At 37.8% G+C, this 19,267-nt stretch overlaps 1 long non-coding RNA gene across 2 annotated transcripts in view; it reads left to right on the top strand.

Moving 5' to 3' along the window:
- The window catches only part of LOC103783677 (uncharacterized), an 84,999-nt gene extending 72,053 nt beyond the window's left edge, over window positions 1–12,946 (top strand). For both annotated transcript variants that reach the window (XR_010109161.1, XR_010109160.1), the window contains 3 exons: window positions 3,715–3,840; window positions 5,258–5,468; window positions 5,563–12,946. This is a non-coding gene — a long non-coding RNA (uncharacterized LOC103783677). The remainder of the gene's footprint in view (window positions 1–3,714; window positions 3,841–5,257; window positions 5,469–5,562) is intronic.
- The last annotated feature ends 6,321 nt before the right edge of the window (window positions 12,947–19,267 follow it).

Here is a 19,267-nt window from a genome sequence, read left to right as displayed (position 1 = left end):
CTTTATTTTAAAATACTTTAACTCATGGCCTGATGATTTTCAGTTAACCAAATTCTCCCTTACTATCCTGGTTGCCCCTTCTGTCTTTTCTTTAGAAATGTTATTGTAATATTTGCAAGATGGCCTGAATCCTGAACCCCCCATCTTCAATAAGCACCAAATGGTAATTATAGATTCCCAACTGTAGAGATATGTCAGACAAAGGAAACTTCATTAGTATGTACCAATGTTTGGACTCCAAATGCTTTTGTGTCTGAGTCACAAGGACTCCTCTTCCTTGGTGGCTTAAAGTTAGGCTGAAGAAGATTTACATTATGTTGTGCATGACCTCTTTAGTTTGGTTCATCTTATACTTTCAAGGAGGGAAGAGTGGGGAAGGTGTCCCTTAGTGAGCATATTTTGTACAAATGAAAACAGGGTACTAACACTTATGCCAGGACGCATGCATAAACTAGGATGGTTCTGAGAAAACTGCAATATGTGATCACTCGAGGGTCTCCCCTCTCAGAAGCAAGGGAGACTTAAACCTTTTACATCACCAAGTACATGGAAGGAAAGACAACAGGGAGGTGATTCCGAAGAGAAACCTGAAAAAAGCAATGTGGAAAGATAGACACTTTAGCCTTTTCTTTCTTCTCAAAACTTCACATTCCTTTTCACTCTGCTTCACTTATGCTGCCCTAGTTCCAGAGTGTTTCCTCTCTTGGGTGAAGATGGGAACAAGTACATGGGGCAGCAAGGGGTGGGTGGGACCTGTGCTCCCATTAAGGTTCTTCCAGAATCATTTCTACATGATTATCAGCTTGGATCACATGGACTTGGGGATTATTGGTGGTTTTCTAGGGTAAACAGGGCATATTGTGCTGGAGGACATATTTTATCTGTAACAATTTGGGGAAATTTTCTTTTATATTAAATAAAACTGACATATGTAATGAATTAGGATGAAAAATTCATATTCATCTGAATTTTATAAGTGAATCATGAGAACTCAAAGATACTTAGCCCTTGGGACCACTTTTTACTCCTGTTCAGATCCCTTCGGCTAAGCATGATTATTTACTATTTTCAGCTATTAGTTATGTCTTGTTGAAAAAGTATGAAAAGAGCTGCCCAATAAATTAGAGTGTGTGCTCAACATTCTCTTAGCTTCTTTATCTCTTTCCAAAATTGGATCAAATGACATTGGACATGATCAACTTCTTACTGTTTTGACAAACATCTGAGGATACTTTTATAATTGATAATTTGGACTAGATTATGCAATGTGTGATGAGACATGAGGTAGTCTGTACTCCCCATGATATGTATATCTGTTTGATATACTCAAACGGTGTATATCAAACGGATATAAGTTTGAGTAGGTATGGAGATGAGCCAGGGTTTATTTCTTCAACTAGTATTTACTGAATGGTCTTATGTGCCACAACTGTTCTGGAAACTGTGATACATTAATTAACAGATAAAGCCTTTCCCTCACAATGCACAACAGACCTGACAGAGTATGAATGTACATACAAACTAGTAAATAAGAAAACAAATAAAAGTATTCAGATAGTGCTATAACTACTGGGATGAAAATCGAGCAGGAAGGAAAATATAGCCGGCTTGATGTGGAAGACAGGGATAGCCTCTCTGAGGAGGTGACATTTGACCCAAGTCCTAAATGAGGAGGAGGAAACAGTGAGATGAAAATGAGGGAAGCAGCAATGGCAAATACAGAGAACTTGAGACAACTTGGCCCATTGGAGGGACAGAGACAAAGCCAATGTGGGACCACAGGGGATGAAAGGGAGGCTGATTGGAGAAATAGGCAGTGCTGAGGCCATAAAAGGTCCTATAGGTCATGGAAAGACATTTGGTTAACATTCTAATGACAGTGAGATGTTACTGGGGAGTTTTAAACTGGGGAATGTCATAACTGTCCAGATGTAACCAAATAGTAAAACCATTCTTCCTGAATAACTTGGCTAAAAGGAATATTATGACTACAGATGTACATGAAGATTAAGCAGAACATGGAAGAAAGGCCTCAAGTAAACTTGACCTCACATAAATATGGGAGGAAGATCAAATGGAAGCTGGGAGTGTTGAAAGAATGTAAGGGGAATGAATTCTAATAATGAACAAAAAGCTGTTATTTTATTATGAAGAAAAATGTTATGCATCTTATGCATGCAGAAGAAATTCCCATTCAAAAGACTTGAAAAAGTCTTGGGTGTTTACTATATTTAAGATATAGGAAATTCACATATTTAGAGCTTAATTTCTAAAGAGCTCAGACTTCTCAGTTTATTATATGCTATGAAATTTTGTTTATTTTTAATTTAACCTACTTGTGTGCAAAATCAATAAGGAAGCTTAAGGAATATAAACAACTATTTAACATGGCCATTTAAATAGATTCAAAGTAAAGAATATCAGCATAGTGTTTCTTTGATATGACAACCCCTCCTCCCAGGGCACTTAAATGAAGGGTGGTGGGGGGGAGTCTTAACCTGAAATTGAAAACCCTGAAATCATGTTTCCAAGGAAAGAGAAGGAAAATAGGAAAAACAAAAACAAAAAGCAGCAACTCATTTGGAAGCTCATGGGAGAGGAGAGGAGGATTCATACATCTCGGACTGGTTTGCCTTAGCAAGTGAATCATTTAAATAGGAAAAAACAGGGGGCTGACTCAGCTTGAGCAAACTCTTGCTATCCCCTGCTGAGGTCCGCACTTGCTGTGGCCCCTGCCGCTCTCCTCGGACCTTGCTGCCCTCCTCCTTTGTCACTGTGGAGAAACAGGAAGGAATGTTTATTAGCAAGACTGACTGGGGTCACACCCAAGGCAATATCAGGTTTTTACCTCTCCCAGGCCTGGGAAGAGGTTCAAGGATCAAGGACAAGCTCCCGGTTAGAGTGAGAGGCAAGTTCAAACCTTTGAAAAATAAACTCACAACCAGCATTTGGCACAGGCCTCTGGAGTTTACAGAATGTATCTGCCTGTGTGTGATTTCATTAGTTCCTCCTGCCAATCTAATGAGATTTTACGTCCTGTAACAGTGAGGCAATTGGAGTCTCAGCAGGGAAAGGAACTTGCCTAAAACTGCAGGATGGGTAGCACTTGGATCCTGACTTTCTGACTCCTAGGACTGTGCTGTCTTCAGATGATCACATGCCATCTTGGCAGATGTTTCTAACAAAGGAGAGAGTTGCCCAGGGTGGGGCTCTGCTAGCTCCCTTGTCATGAGCCATTCTCTCCACATTGCCTTTTAGTTGCACCACATAGTCACCTTCAATTAGCTGTGCGAATAGGCTCACTCTTATGCTAACATGTACTGAAAGTGAAAATGGGGAGAGAGAGAGAGAAAGAGAGACACACAGAGAGAGAGAGACTCATATTATGGTATGTTCCCTGCCCCACCCCACTCCACTCCCTCTCTACAGGGAGAAAGTACCTGAAGAAAATTATTGCTATGAAGGGCATAGCCAGCTAAATGGGTGTCACTTAGTCTGAAAAATCTCAAAGATGTCAATAAGCCACTCGAGACAACAAGGAACCTGTTTTCCTGTCATCATTCCTTCTCAGTCCTTGGCTTTGGGAAGGGTAACTATGGAGAGAGAAGAACTTCTGTGGAGTTAAAAGGTTTATGAACTTTTTTCCCTGCAACAAATCAGTGACAGCTGTTCCACAGGCTGATGGTTTTCCCTTTACCTTTCTTTTTTTAACAGCTATGTGTCTCACAGTCCAGACTTGGAGTACAAGTAATAAGAAGAATAAAACTTAATCCCTCAAGTAGATTCACCATAAGTTAGCTCAGAGCAATTCCAGTGCAAGTATGGTCTGTGATCCAATAGGTGAGTGACTCTGCTGCTGAAATTCACATGTATGTGAATTTCACAGTGGCCTTTGCTTTGTAGCATGCTCTAATCCTTTTGTCCATTTTCATCACACGAACTGCTGAATATAGGATTGTTGAATGGATGGGGAGTTATCATGAAAATGATTAAAGAAGAAAGTTCTTATTTAGGGGTGCATACCTGCCTATCTGACCATTGTCCTTAGGCAATCGGGATCTTGCTTTAAGAAAAGGTAGGCATTGGAGTCAGGCTGCTGGAGTATGAATCACTATGCTATCATTTTTCATTTGTTTTTGCTCTGTGACATTAGGAAAGTTATGTAGAATTTTGTGCCTCAGTTTCCTCATTCAATATGGGTATAATAACTGTGCCTGTCTTGTAGGATTATTGTGAGGCCCAAGTGCAATAATATATAGTACACTGTGCCTGGCATCTAGTAAGCATTCATTAAGATGACATGAAGATAACACAGATATATCTTAACATGTAATTATGATTTTGCTTATTCAAGGCCAAGCATTCCAATTTAATGGAGTTAGGCAAACACAGTAAATTCATTGCTCTTTCCTTTTTATGCTACTTCCTTTGAAGAGGCAGTCAAGTTCCATTTGACTGATTCGGAACTTTTTAGCAATGTATATTATGCTGACTTCACTCTTACGTGCTCTCGGGGCTATAATTCATCAAGTTAGGCGAGCAAAGAAGTGTGTTGGTGAAAGAGAAATGAGGAAGAACAAGGAAGAAAAAAAGGGTCATGAGCTTATTCACTGCCAATATTTATTGTATGGAACAATGACCATCCTTCAGAAGTGTTTGTTCTCTATTGTACTGTAGGTGTGGAAGAATTATCATTGCTCAATAGCTGTCTCAGTCACTACCTGATAGACTTGGGAGGTCTGGCTATTTCAGGGCGCATTTGACATACAGTGACATTTTTGGATTAAAGCTTTCATGATGAGTGCCAGTCTGGGTCCAAAAGGGTTGAAAGCTGTCGCCATCTATAGGCTAGTTGTTTGTAGTAAAATACTTTCCCTCACTGCATTAGGTTCTTGGTACCATTTATCTAGCAGAGTTCTTCAGTGGGCTTGAGGCTTAGCAGTCAAGTTAAAACAATAACCAACATCCCAAACCCAGTGGCTGTCAAATTTCAGTGAGGTGGCATAGAACTTTAGCATGAACTTGAGCTTGGGTTCAGCTAGACTTTCATATAAATCCTTGTTTGAAGTTAGTAGCTGTGTGATCTTGGGCACTGATATTAAACCTTTATGAGAAAGTTATGTCTGAAATATGGGAAATAAACCTTCCACTTAGGTTGTTGTGAAGATTCAATGAGTTGTAACGATTGTATACACTATAATGATCTATATTATAGATGTTTCATAAATATGATTGCCTTCATTTTATTCTTTCCCAGTATCTTACAGACAGCAAGTTGAACATTGTGGGATGCATAAGCTATTGAGGCCTTTGCAGCTTTCTGCTACATGGAGGCTACGGCCAGAGTCAACATTTATGCTTTGCAGCACACTGGTCAGCTGTTTTTGCAAATCAGATTAAATAATTTTTAAATGAGGCTGAGAGCATGGGAGATACTAATGTGTGTTTCCTTGTGAGCTACTGCATAAGTAAGTGCTTTGTAAAATGTCAGGGGCTCCAGGATTATATGGTATTACTGTCACTATTGTAAGCACTTCTACCTTTTTTTTTCTCCTTTTACAGGTTAGGAAATTGAAATACAGAAAGATGAAAAGTGATTTGCCCAAGCATATAGATCAAAACTGTGGCAGAACCAGGACTGGAACCTATATCTCTCTACTAATGGTTTTTTTTTAAAAAAAAACCTTGTTTCAAAAATATTAAAAAGTCACAAGAAAGGTAAACATGTGGATAAACAAAATGAAGAAAATAAAAATTATCCAGTAATAACATATTGGCATATGTCTTTCTGGTATATTTTCCTGTGTTGTCATCATTATCATCTCCATCATCATTATATCCATCATTATCATCATCGTCATCATCATCACCATCATCATCATCATTATCATCACCATAGCGAACACATAATGCTTACTTAGTGCCAGATGCTGTCTAGGCATTTTACATGTGTTACTGGTAACTCATGTAATCCTCATAACAAACTTTTAAGGTGGTTGCTATTATCCCCATGTTACATATGAAGAGACAGAAGCATAAAGAAGTTGTACAGCTGGTAATTGGCTGGGATTTGAACTTAAGCAGTCTAACCTTAGAGTAATGATTTTAACAACTATGCTATATACATACAAATTTACAAAATAAAACTGGGCTCAGACAATAAAAACAGCTCTTTTCATGTTATAATACTTTTTCACCTCATAACACATAATCACTAATGTTTTAAAGATCAAAACAATGCACATAAAATGTACTGGTTTTAAAAAAAGAGGAAATAGCCACTTACCTCAACCAAACTAACTTGGAGATAGATTAGCTTGATAATGGCAAGGGTGATGGGTAGATGGGTAGAGGTTGCTCAAAAAGAAACACAAGATATATCCTCTTTTAAGGATCCTGATGCTTTGCTCAAAGTTATTTTTATTCTTTTAAAACTAAAAAAAAAAAACTGTACAAAATTCATAGGGTACATAGTGGCGCTTTGATATATATAATGTATAGTGATCAGATCAGGGTAATTCGCATACCCAGTCATCCTATAGTGGGTATAGAACACCAGAACTTATTCTTTCTATGTAGCTATAATTTTGTATCCTTTAACAATTCTCTCCCTATCCCTCCCTTCCCCCTACTTTTCTTAGCTTCTAGTATCCTCTGTTCTACTTTTTACTTCTATGAAATCAACTTTTTCAGCTTCTGTATATGAGGGAGAACATGCGGTGTTTAGTAGGAAATTTCTGTTCCTGGCTTATTTCACTTAACACAATGTCCTCCAAGAGCATCCATCCAGGATTTTATTGCTTTTTATGGCTTAATAGTATTTCATTGTGTATATACACCATATTTTCTTTGTCCATTCCTTTGTTTTTGGATGCCTGGGTTGATTCTATAACTTGGCTATTGTGAATAGTACTGCAATAAACATGGTCTGTAGATGTCTCTTTGATATAATGATTTTCTTTCCTTTGGATAAATTGCTAGTAATGGGATTGCTCGATCATACCATAGTTCTATTCGTAGTTTTTTGAGGAACCTCCATTCTGTCCTCCATAGTGGTTGTACTAGTTTACGTTCCCACCAACAGTGTATAAGAATTCCCTTTTCTCCAAATCCCTGCCAGCATTTGTTATTTTTTTTTTTTGTCTTTTTGACAATAGTCATCCTAACTAGGGTGAGATGATACCTCATTGCGGCTTCAATTCACATCTCCCTGATGATTAGGGATGTTGAGCATTTTTTCATATATTTATTGGCCATTTGTATGTGTTCTTTTGAGAAATGTCTGTTCAGATCATTTTCCTACTCTTTAATTAGATTGTTTTTACTGTTGAGATGTTTGAGTACGTTATATATTCTAGATATTAATCTCTTGTCAGATGAGTAGTTTGCAAATATTTTCTTCCATTCTGTAGTTTGTATATTCACTCTGTTGATTACTTCCTTTGCTGTACAAAAGCTTTTTGGATTGATATAATCCCATTTGTGTATTTTGTTTGTGTTGCCTATGTTTTTAAGGTATTATTCAGAAAATTTTTGCCCAGACCGAGGTCCTGAAGCATTTCTTCTATGTTTTCTTCTAGTAATTCTATTTTTCATGTCTTACATTTATGTTTTTGATCCATTTTGCAATGATATTTATATAGGGTGAGAAATGGGAATCTAGTTTAATTCTTCTGCATATAGATATCCAGTTTTCCCAGCACCATTCATTGAGGAGACTGTCCTTTACCCACTGAGTGTTCTTGATATCTTTGTTAAAAATCAGGTGGTTGTAGATATGTGGATTAATTTCTGAGTTCTCTATTCTGTTCTATTGATCTATGTGTCTGTTTTTACACCAGTACCATGCTATTTTGTTTACTATAGCTTTGTAGTATACTTTGATGTCTGGTAGTGTGATAACTCCAGCTTTGTTCTTTTTGCTTAGGATTGCTTTGGCTGTTTGGGGTCTTTTGTGGTTCCATATAAATTTTAGAATTTTTTTTTCTATTTCTTTGAAGAACGTCATTAGTATTTTGATAGGGATTGCACTGAATCTATAGGTTGCTTTGGGCAGCAGATATCTTTCCATTTGTTTATGTCCTTTTCCATTTCTTTCATCAGTATTTTGTAGTTTTAGTTGCAGAGGTCTTTCACCTCCTTGGTTACATTTATTCCTTGGTATTTTATTGTTTTCGTAGCTATTGTAAATGGGATTGCCTTCTTGATTGCTTTTTCAGCTAGTTCATTGTTCATGTATAGAAATACTACTGATTTTTGTATATTGATATTGTATTCTGCAACTTTACAGAATTTGTTATTAGCTCTGAGTTTTTTGGTAGAGTCATTAGATATTTCTGTATATAAAATCATGTCATCTGCAAACAGGAACAATTTGACTTCCTCCTTTCCAATTTGGATGTCCTTTATTTCTTTGTCTTGCCTAGTTGCTTGGGCTAGGACTTCCAATACTGTGTTGAATAAGAATGTTAAGAGTGGGCATCCTTGTCTTGTTTCAGGTCTTAGAGGAAATGCTAGTGTAGCTGAGGAGAGAAATGAAAACAGAATAAAAACTTCAGTAGAAGTTGGGGAGAAATGAGTTTGCACCAAAAGAGGTGAGGGATGGAACTGAGGGAGGTCTCAAGGGGTAAGAGAGGCCAAAGAGCTGGCAGGTGCTGCTATTAGAATGGCCAGTGATCCAGAAGTAATGATGAATGAGAAGATGGATTAAAAAAACCCTGACATTGTTTAACTTGAAGAAGAAGACAGTCAGAGAGAAGTGAGGGCTTACTTTTCTTGTTTAAAGGCTGTTATGTGGTAAAGGGATTAGATTTATCTGTGTTGTTCCAGGGGACAGAAATAGGACAAATGGATGCAAATAGAGTGAGGAAGATTTAAAACAAATGGAGAAGACATTCTAAAATCAACTACAATGAGCGTAAACAATGACAAGGGAAAGGACTATTTTTGCAATTATGTAGCTCTTGTTCTCTATAGATAGATGTGTAAGCAGATGCTGAATAACCATTTACTGAAAATATAAATAAAAACAAAGCAAATTGCAGGCAATAAATATTGTATTAGTTCTCATTTTGTGAAACTTATACAGGTATCATATGCATAGACAAATACACCAAACTGATGAACATTTGCCTTGTATAATCTTTTTTCAGTTTATTTATGAACATATATTACTCAAACAATTTAGAACAATCGGCAATATATATTTTTTTAATTTGTAAAAGGTTAGGAAGATTCATTACACTTTCTGAAGTCACAACTAAAAGCCAAGATTTTAATCCATTTCTATTTGATGTAAAGTCTGGTCTTTTTTCAGCAAACCACAATCCCACATTTTAAGGGCATTAAGAAAGGGATGGGTAGACAAAATGTAGAGGTAGTAGGTACAGAATACAAAGTTTCAAGAGATTAGAAGCTTCTAAACTAACAACAGCCAATTTGTGGAGTGTCACTGGAAAGTGACAAAGAGGACAGTTAAGTTAGTTGGAACTGAACTGAGGCCAGACAGGGCTGTGGGACAAGTCAGGGTGTGGTCATTCTGGTAAGCAGCGATGCAGAATCAAGACAGAGTTGTTTCTCCTTCTCTCTCTCTCTTTAATTGTAACGCCTTTTATAACAAACAAATATTAAGCTTATTTATGTCTTTAAATTTTTTTTAGTAATTTCTCATCACTTAACCTCTATTTTTTAAAAAACTAACTTTTCTCTTGTTTTTCTAGTTGAGCTATCATTCATATTTATTATGTGGAACTAGAGGTAGTCCTGGCTACTTGGGAACAGAGTGGAGTCTAGCCATGTCAGGGCCAGAAGTGGTCTCAGCTAAGTTAGAATGTGATACCATTATTTACACAAGTGTGGCCTGCCTTCAAGATAGGGTGAGGTGTTTTATGACCACAGGCTTTATGAGTTATAGCTATAAAACAATCAATCTTTTAAAGCAAACACACCACAATGTCTACATGCAAATGAGAATTGTCCTTCAGGGCTGTGACCTTGGGAAACTCTTCACACACACTAGCATAAAACATATTTAAACTCTTCACGGAAAATATTATTCAGACCTAGTTTCTCTCTCAGTCTCTCTCTCTGTTTCTCTCTCACATGTACGTGTATGCATGTACACGCGTGCACACACACATATGCTCACATCATTTTAAGATACGTCTCATTTTTAACCAAAACCATTTTATCTTGCTTGATAACCAATTTTATTTGTTAGACGACTTGGCTATAAATGCCTTTGGCTATCAGGAAAATCAAATCTATCATTAAAAGACACTGTTACTACTGAAGAAGTAAAAAAAGAATGGGCTGCTGACTGAAGATCATACCCGAAGTAGAGCTGCAAAGATATTTGGAATATTGGTAATATCCAATAAAGAATGACCTTCATGCTATTTTGAGGAGATGTTTAAATGTCGAATTATTGAAATATTTATAAAATACAAATAAACTAACTCTGCTTCATATTCCAACTTGTGTATGACACTTCTTAGGCTATCATTTCATTCCAAATTTATGGTCACTACCCTACTGTCATTCCTCATACTAACCATATGATCAACAGTTCAAAAGCAGCCACTCGCAGAGGTAAGCAAGATATATGGTAAATACTGTGTTGACGAAAGTATGCAGAAGCAGTCACATTTATACAGTAGTGAGGGAAATGTAAATTGGACAAACTTTTTGGAAGATAAGTTGAGAATGTCAAAAATCAAAACACACTTTCTGTTTTATTCAGCAATTATGAGCCCTTTGTTTTACAGCTATGTTCACAAATATATACAAACATGTATGCACAATTATGTTCACTGTGGTATTGTGCTATAAAAATACTAAAAACAAACCAAATGTTCATCAATAGGGAAATTGTTCAACAAATTACAGTATATCTAAAAAAAGAATAATATATAACAACTGAAAAAATAAAATAGTTGATATAAGCAGATATTCCAAGATCTGCCAGACATATTGTTAAATGAAAAATCTAGATATAAAATTGTTTATAGTTCTCTTTCATACTATAGCCAAAGAAAATTCAGAAAAAACTACTTACAGTTGATCCTTGAATAATGCAGCAGGTAGGGGCACCAGCTTCCTGCGCAGTCAAGAATTGCATATAACTTTTGACTCCCCCAAAACTTTACTAATAGCCTACTGTTGACTGGAAGCCTTATCAACAACATAAACAGTTGATTAACACTGGAAAAGGAGGGGTTGGTCTTACTGTCTCAAGGGTGGCAAAGGCGGAAGAAAAGCCACCTATAAGTGAACCCTTGAAGTTCCAACCTCTGTTTTTCCAGGGCAACCATACATCTATGTGCATATTCATGATGAATATGTGAAAGGGTACATAAGAAAATGTGATAGTCGTTTCCTCTGGAGAATAAAATGAGAGGTCTATTATAGGTGAGAAAATAATTTTTTATTATATATTCTTTTGTAGGTTTATTTTTTGTCATGTATATGTATTCTTTTCAAAATAATAAAAACAATAAAAACGATTAAAATATACAAGGGGGAATGCATTGGCCAAGGTTTAGTTGAGAGCAAAGTTTGCTTATCTTTCGAAAGAGGTGAACTAAGCTTTTTCTTTTTCTCTTTGGGTATACTTGAATGGGGATGGAGTAAGTGAATTCTTTTTTTTTTCTTTTTGAGACGGAGTCTCGCTCGCCCAGGCCGACTGCAGTGGCGCTATCTCGGCTCACTGCAAGCTCCGCCTCCCGAGTTCACGCCATTCTCCTGCCTCAGCCTCCCGAGTAGCTGGGACTACAGGCGCCCGCCACTGCACCCGGCTAATTTTTTGTATTTTTAGTAGAGACGGGGTTTCACCGTGTTAGCCAGGATGGTCTGGATCTCCTGACCTCGTGATCAGCCCGCCTCGGCGTCCCAAAGTGCTGGGATTACAAGTGTGAGAAGTGAGTGAATTCTAAGGAGTATCGAGAACAGTGATTAAAACAGAAGGTGGGGAGGTGTCATAAGCTTATCTGTAGGTGAAGTATTAAGACTAGAAGAATGACATGATGCATCAAATCTTTTACATTGTTTGATCTCTTTTACTTAAAAACATAACAAGATACTTTTTTGTTGTTTGACATATGACCAATTAGCAGCCAGTTGGAGCTAAATGTTTTCTTTTTTCTCTTTCTTTTCTTTTTTTAGATGTAGTGTCACTCTGTCGCCCAGGCTGGAGTGCAGTGGCGTGATCTCGGCTCACTGCAACCTCTGCTACCCAGGTTCAAGCGATTCTCCTGCCTCAGCCTCCCAAGTAGCTGGGATTGCAGGCACCTGCCACCACGCCCAGCTAATTTTTGTAGTTTTGGTAGAGATGGTGTTTCACCATTTTGGCCAGGCTGGTCTTAAACTCCTGACCTTGTGATCCACCTGCCTTCGCCTCCCAAAGTGCTGGTATTACAGGCATGAGCCACTGTGCCCGGCCTAAATGTTTTCTTTAAAAGCAAGGTAAGTATGCCTAGATGCACTGCCTCTTAGTAATTTTTGAGGATGGATTATTCATTAAATTGCTTCCCTTTCTCACAGCTGGTGAATTAGAACGATAGTGAGCTTACAAGAGCTTTAACGAGGAAAAGATGGTCATTGTTTAACAGAGAAGGATGGTTTGGGTGAGCATTTTTGTGTTTTTGGAGGGGAACTTTGAGGGCAATCAGTGTTGTACCTGTGTCCACTGAGGATCTCTGGGCAGGATAAAAGGAAGACAGGGATGAGAGTGAGGAAGGGAGACAGGAGGGTCCCAAATACGAACTTTGACTTAACGAGGGTGATTACTAGAAGGGAAAGATTGTGGATTCATTGATGAGATGTTGAACCATGAAAACTCTAATTGTAGAACTCACTTCAGACTGAATTGAGTTGGCTTTCAGTAGCAGAAGCCCTTTGTCTACTTCTCTAGTATTGAAGTGAATGCAAATTTCTCAATGTAAGAAAAGTAGAGTGGTGAAATAAGAGTGTGGGTTCCAGGGTCAGACAACTGGGTGCATAAAAAGGGTAAGGATGCTACAACTGGTAAGCCCTGTGAGAATTATTTAATCCTTCCATGTCTCATTCCCCTCATCTGGAAAATGCTGATCATACTAACTTATGAGATGTGTGTACAGACTAGATATAATATTAAAACATCTCTGATACCTATGCATTATATTGGATCAATATATATTTGCAATAAATGATCAACTTTTTATTAATGAAGTTAGTACTTATTTCATAACATGAGATTGTTTACTTCTAATTTACTAGTATTGTCATTATTACTGTTGCTGTTATACTGCTACTGCTGTTGCTACTAACTCCTTATGAAGTACCTAATATGCTCTAAGCCTTGCTCTAGGTGTTGTATATGAAGTATTTCTAAACCTGAAAACTATCTAAGATGGCTCAGTCTAGCCCATTTTATAGATGAAGACTGAAGCCAAGAGAGTTGAGTAATGTTATGTTACGAATAATGAGTAAAGTTGAGATTTGACTTTGTCTTCCAAACAACTAGAAGCATAAAGCAATGGACCAGGTTCCAAAGTGACAGGGAGGGACATTAGTTTGGCCCATAGGCTGCAGAGCCTGTGACCACAGAGCCCTATATATTCCAGTGGTGAATTATGTTTGGGAAAGTGGCAGACCATATGGCTACGGCATCGTTAGACATGAGGTGGAGAGAGGCAGATGTATGGTTACTGGACTGAGTTGAGAGATGCCATGGAAAGGAGGAAGAAGAGCCTGAGAGAGCAGCTTCACTCATGGGGAGAGAAGCTTATGTGGAGATAAGCTTCACTTCACTAATGGGGAGATAAGCTTCACTTATGGGGAGACAAGTAGGGAAGCAGGGATCTCCAGAGGATGTGGAGTATGCCTGGTACTTTCATTGTTCTTTTTCCTTATTCTTCTTTATTCTTTTCATTATTTTACCTAGGTTAGATGTTGAACACTTCCTGTTGTTTAGTCAGGCTTCCTTTTCTAATTATAAGACTAAACACTAAGATTTCATTTGTAGATATAATTATTAGAGAATTTTGATAAAATTTCCAAGCAGTGTTCCTTCTGTTTATCATCGTGTTCCCTGCTGTTATTAGTTCACAGTTTGGTCTGGAATTACTCCAGTTAATCTTGGGGTTTCAGGAGAGAAATTGTGCTTAGGGTACATGAGAAGAGAAAGTTTAGAAAGCGAAGGGCTTCCCTGTCTAGTTTCTAGCTCAGAAAAGCAAAGATATTCTACTTTCATATGTATCATAATTGGAGCTGAGCTGACTTTAAAAACGGATAATTTTTCTTTTTTATCCCTAATAAATAATGGTGCTTACAGCAATGAGTGTTGCTGGTAACAGATTCCACCAATGGGTGTGGTGTGAAGTTTAGCATTTGTGGATTTTGCAGCTTCTGCTATTGTCTACAGCATTTCCTCTCTTGTCTCGGAGGTTCATACTTTCTCAGGCAAGGACACTTTTAACTCCAGATAAATGTCTGGGTTTTCTCACTCCAAGGATAAGAAGGTGGGGGTGATGGAGTGGTGGTGGTAGTTGTGGAGTTGTCTTCCTGGCAGGGATTTCATTGTGGGGGAAAGTCTGTCTTTAGAAAAGAAATGTAAACTGGGCAAGTAGTCTCATCAGTTAAATGATTTCCTTGTTGACATAAGGTGAGGAAAAGAAGAATAACTTTTGGGAAAAGTAACTGTGAGAATACAAGGGAAGAAGAAAAATAAGGGGTTGAACATTGAGGAAGAATTATGAGACAGATAAAGTATAAAGGCAGGTAATTTGTTCTTTCAATTTGGCATGGGGACAGTAACAATTTTTTTCTTACTAAACAAATAAAGCCCATGTATTTCTTCTGCTCTGGGAGCACCAATTATATTGAGCCTCTAAATAAAGAAAGTCAACATCCACAAGTGTTCTAAATTCCATCTCGTAGTGAGAGTCCTGAAAATTGCAATAGCTAGAGTCAATACTTGGAGTATATGCATAAGAGGTGGTGTCTCAAATAGGATTAAGGCCTACTCTCGGCATCTTCTGTTATTGGTGTTGTTTCTCTGTAAATATTGTTTGGTATAACGTTAGACAAAACTGCAGGTCATCTTTGAGAAAAACTCAGTATAAACAATGAAAAAAATGTGTAGCTGCACATGTAATTTGCATGTAACAAAGCCAAAGGATGCTTTAGATAGTAACAGCAGCCTGTACTTTACTCCAACCCATTAGTATTATGATAAATGTGGTCTGGGGAAGTGCTCGATCTAGGTTGTTCACTTTGTGTTTTTGTTTCTTTCTATCATTCGGGTGTTGAGTCACCTGTTTGTCTGTGTCAGTGTCAGAGCACTGGGTCACATCCTGCATTGTCCAGGTTTTATTGGTCCCTTTCTTAAATTAAAGCTGATTTTCCACTTAAAGAGAATTCTGTCTCCTTCTGCAATTGTTCAAAGTCTAGCATCTCAAGTGCAGACTCTAAACTGTATGTATATGTATTGTGCAGGCTATCTATCTTCTTAGCTTTGAATTCTCTAGAAATATTCCAGAGGTGTGATTCCTCTGTTATTCAAGAGTGATTTCCAAATTGCCTCAGCCAATGTGCCTGCACAAGTTGTTTGTAACTCAGGGTATAATGGGAAATGCTTTAGAGCCACATTTGTGGCTTTTGATGGAAAAAAAAAACAACAACAATCAGTGTCCTCCTAAGACTTATACAGTCCTTGAAGCCTTTTAGGCTATTCCTGCGTCTCATGTTGCATCCATACAGACTATTTAGCCATATTCAACACCATCCTCTTGCTATTTTGTTAAGATTTGACTGCTGTTGTTGTTGTTTTTTGAATATAAATGTGTGATCACATACACATACACAGACAATGATGTGTAACTCATAAACATGAGAAGTAAAAATTTGAATTTTAACTGAAGAAAAATCAGCATTATTCATAAAAAGCTGGTAAGATATTCTAAAAGTGGAAATTCATGCAGAAAATTGATTCTTAAGCACTTACTAAATGCCAGGAATATTTTACCAGCATATTGTCATTTAATTTTTAAACAAGTTTGAGAGATAGAGATGTCTTATTTTATAGATGAGGCAACTGGGGTTCTGAAATGTGAAATAACTTGCAAAGGCTATGGTTAAGGGCAGGGCCAGCCACGTGTCTAGTGTCTCTGACACCTGAGATCACACACTGTATGCTGGGCTTCAATTAATTTGCAGCTACTTGTTGCATTAAATTCACAATCCTTGCTTTCATCATAATAAAAACAATAATAATCATACAACACAACTATTTTCAGTGAGCTCTGGCTAAGGCCATTTGATTCAGAATCAAAACCTTCTATTTGTATAGTATTTTATATTGTCAAAATCTAATAAGGATAGTTTTCATATCTGACGTAAACCAAACTGATCCGTCTCCATTTGATATAGTGACATATCATATTGTTACTTTCATATATCTTAGTCAACCTCTATGTTTATCATTCTCTGTTTTAGAAAGTAAAGAATTTAAAATTACTTCAGAAAGATTTCTTCTTCATAAACATAAAATGATTAGATGTCCCTTTTAAAGGCAACAGCTTCTTCTTTTTCTTTTTTCTTTTCTTTTTTTTTTTTTTTTTGAGACGGAGTCTGGCTCTGCCGCCCAGGCTGGAGTGCAGTGGCGCCATCTCGGCTCACTGCAAGCTCCGCCTCCCGGGTTTAAGCCATTCTCCTGCCTCAGCCTCCCGAGTAGCTGGGACTGCAGGCGCCCGCCACTACGCCTGGCTAATTTTTTGTATTTTTAGTAGAGACGGGGTTTCACCGTGTTAGCCAGGATGGTCTGGATCTCCTGACCTCGTGATCCGCCCGCCTTGGCCTCCCAAAGTGCTGGGATAACAGGCGTGAGCCACCGCGCCCGGCCAAGGCAACAGTTTCTTAATGAGAGAGTAGAGATGAGAATTCACATTCATAACAAAGAGTTTATTGTCTTTCCTAGTATACTGTACTATCTAGTAGCTAATCTGTCTAAAGACATGTTTCTTATCTATTAATAGTCCTATTAATAATGTAAAGTAGCTTTAGATATGCCAAGCTGTTACTGGCGGGGAACTAAAAAAGCTTCCAGAGTTATATCTAGAAAGTCTTTGGGGTTTCTTAATGTTATGTGATTAGCAACTAAAACTGTGACAGGAAGGAAGTCCGCATGAATTGAGCATCTACTAGTTTCAAGATTTATCATTATGCACATTACTTATAATAACTTTGTGAAGCTGATATTAACTTTACAATGGATAAAAAGATGGATGAATTAGTAATTTACCTCCAGTGGTGCAGACAGCAGGATTTGAATTTAGTCTGTCCAACACCAAAGCCTCCATACTTTTCATTACCCTGCATCCATCTAGTTTAAAAAATAAATGTACTAGGCATAGTGGCTTGCACCTGCAATCCCAGCTGCTTGGGAGGTTGAGGCCAGAGGATCACTTGAGCCCAGAAGTTCAAGGCTGCAGTGAGTTATGAGCACACAACTGCACTCCAGCCTGGGTGATAGACAGACCCCATCTCAATAAAAAAAAAAAAAAAAAGAGAGAGAGAAAATAAAAGAAAAATCGAATGTATTGCATTTCATGTCTGGACCACCCGTATGAGAAAATTGGGCACTTTCTCTCTGATGTAACTCATACTAAAAACAAACACCTTCTTCCTCCCATGAGCTTCCCAAGGTTGAAGAGAGGAACCCTGAAGCTCTAATATGCCTAAGATGCTCTCTGGTGTTATCTAAAATCAAAATATATCACCTAGAGCACTTATTTATTTATTTATTTATTTATTTATTTATTTTTGAGATGGAGTCTAGCTCTATCACCCAGGCTGGAGTGCAATGGCATGATCTCGGCTCACTGCAACCTCCGCCTCCCAGGTTCAAGCCATTCTCCTGCCTCAGCCTCTGGGATTACAGGTGCATGCCACCATGGCCGGCTAATTTTTGTATTTTTAGTAGAGATGGGGTTTCACCATGTTGGTCAGGCTGGTCTCGAACTCCTGACCTCGTGATCCGCCCACCTTGGCCTCCTGAAGTGCTGGGATTACAGGCGTGAGCCACCACGCCCGGCCAGAGCACTTTTTTTTCTTAATTTTTTATGATGGAAAATTTCAAGCATACATTAAGTAGAGAAAATAGTATAATGAACAACTGAATAATTAAATCTGGCTTCAATAATTTCTGATTTTATGTTCTGTCTAATGTTGACATAAAGTATAGTTTGTATGTATTTGGTGGTGAGTACATAATGGGCCACATGATTTTTACCTTTTAGGCTGTAGTTCTACATCAGTATAAGATGGTTGTTTTTTTCTTCCAATACAAAATCTAAAGGGTTGTCAGCAGTGACATTTTTAAAAACACAATATGAGACACAACAATAAATCAGTTATTAAAATAAGATAAAGTAGGTATATAAATATTTCACCTTGGAAATAAAGCAAAGTCAGTGGAAGAGTGTGAAGACTGTGAAGATTAGGAGCATGAAAATAAACAACTATTGGGAGCCATTCTATTCCCATGAGTGAATGTGTATTGGTTCCATTCAATGTAGGGAAGGGCAGTAAAAGGGAATAACCATAAGGATAAGACCACTGGATTACCTGAGAGCCACAGTTGTCCTTTGCCACATGGAGCATCTGGCCTAGGTATTACAGCTCTGTGAGAAACAGAGGTTCAAGGAAAGAAATTTGTTATTTTTCAATTATCCACATAAATTCTTTGGAACAGGGGCATGGATTATAAAAGATGTAAGATAATAAAAAGCATTTGTATTTGACTTTGGAATGTATTGTACTTACATTTGTCTAGAGGTGTGTCTATTCTGGCTATTCTCTTTAAAGGAGCCATTCTATCGTGAACAGATCCTGTTGGAGCTGTTTTCTTGTTCTACCAACCTTCAGCCACCTCTCTGTCTTTCATATTACTTATTGGCAGGGTTTCAAAAGGTTTTAGTCCTTACTTAATATAAACAAAAATGTACAATATTGACAAAGTTGCAGTTAAGCAGATGAAATTCTAAGAGTTAAGCTGGAATTTTCCAAAATAATCCTGTTAACAGACTTGAAAGCACTCATCAGTTCTGTCTAATGAAGACATTAGAACACCATAACCTTTCCGGCCCATTTTCTTTGTCAATAAGCGTTCTTGCCCTGTCAACAGCTCACCTCCAGCTTTAGTTTTCCCATGACAGTAAGTCTGTTACCCGCCTGATCTGTCTTCTGGCTCCTCCTACCCAGGATGGGGAAGGTTTTTGACTTTATTGAT

This window comes from Pan paniscus, chromosome 11 (genome assembly GCF_029289425.2).
Source record: "Pan paniscus chromosome 11, NHGRI_mPanPan1-v2.0_pri, whole genome shotgun sequence".
NCBI classification, from domain to species: Eukaryota; Metazoa; Chordata; class Mammalia; order Primates; family Hominidae; genus Pan; species Pan paniscus.
Note: the sequence above shows the minus strand (reverse complement) of the source record. Positions and strands in the feature narration are given on the sequence as shown.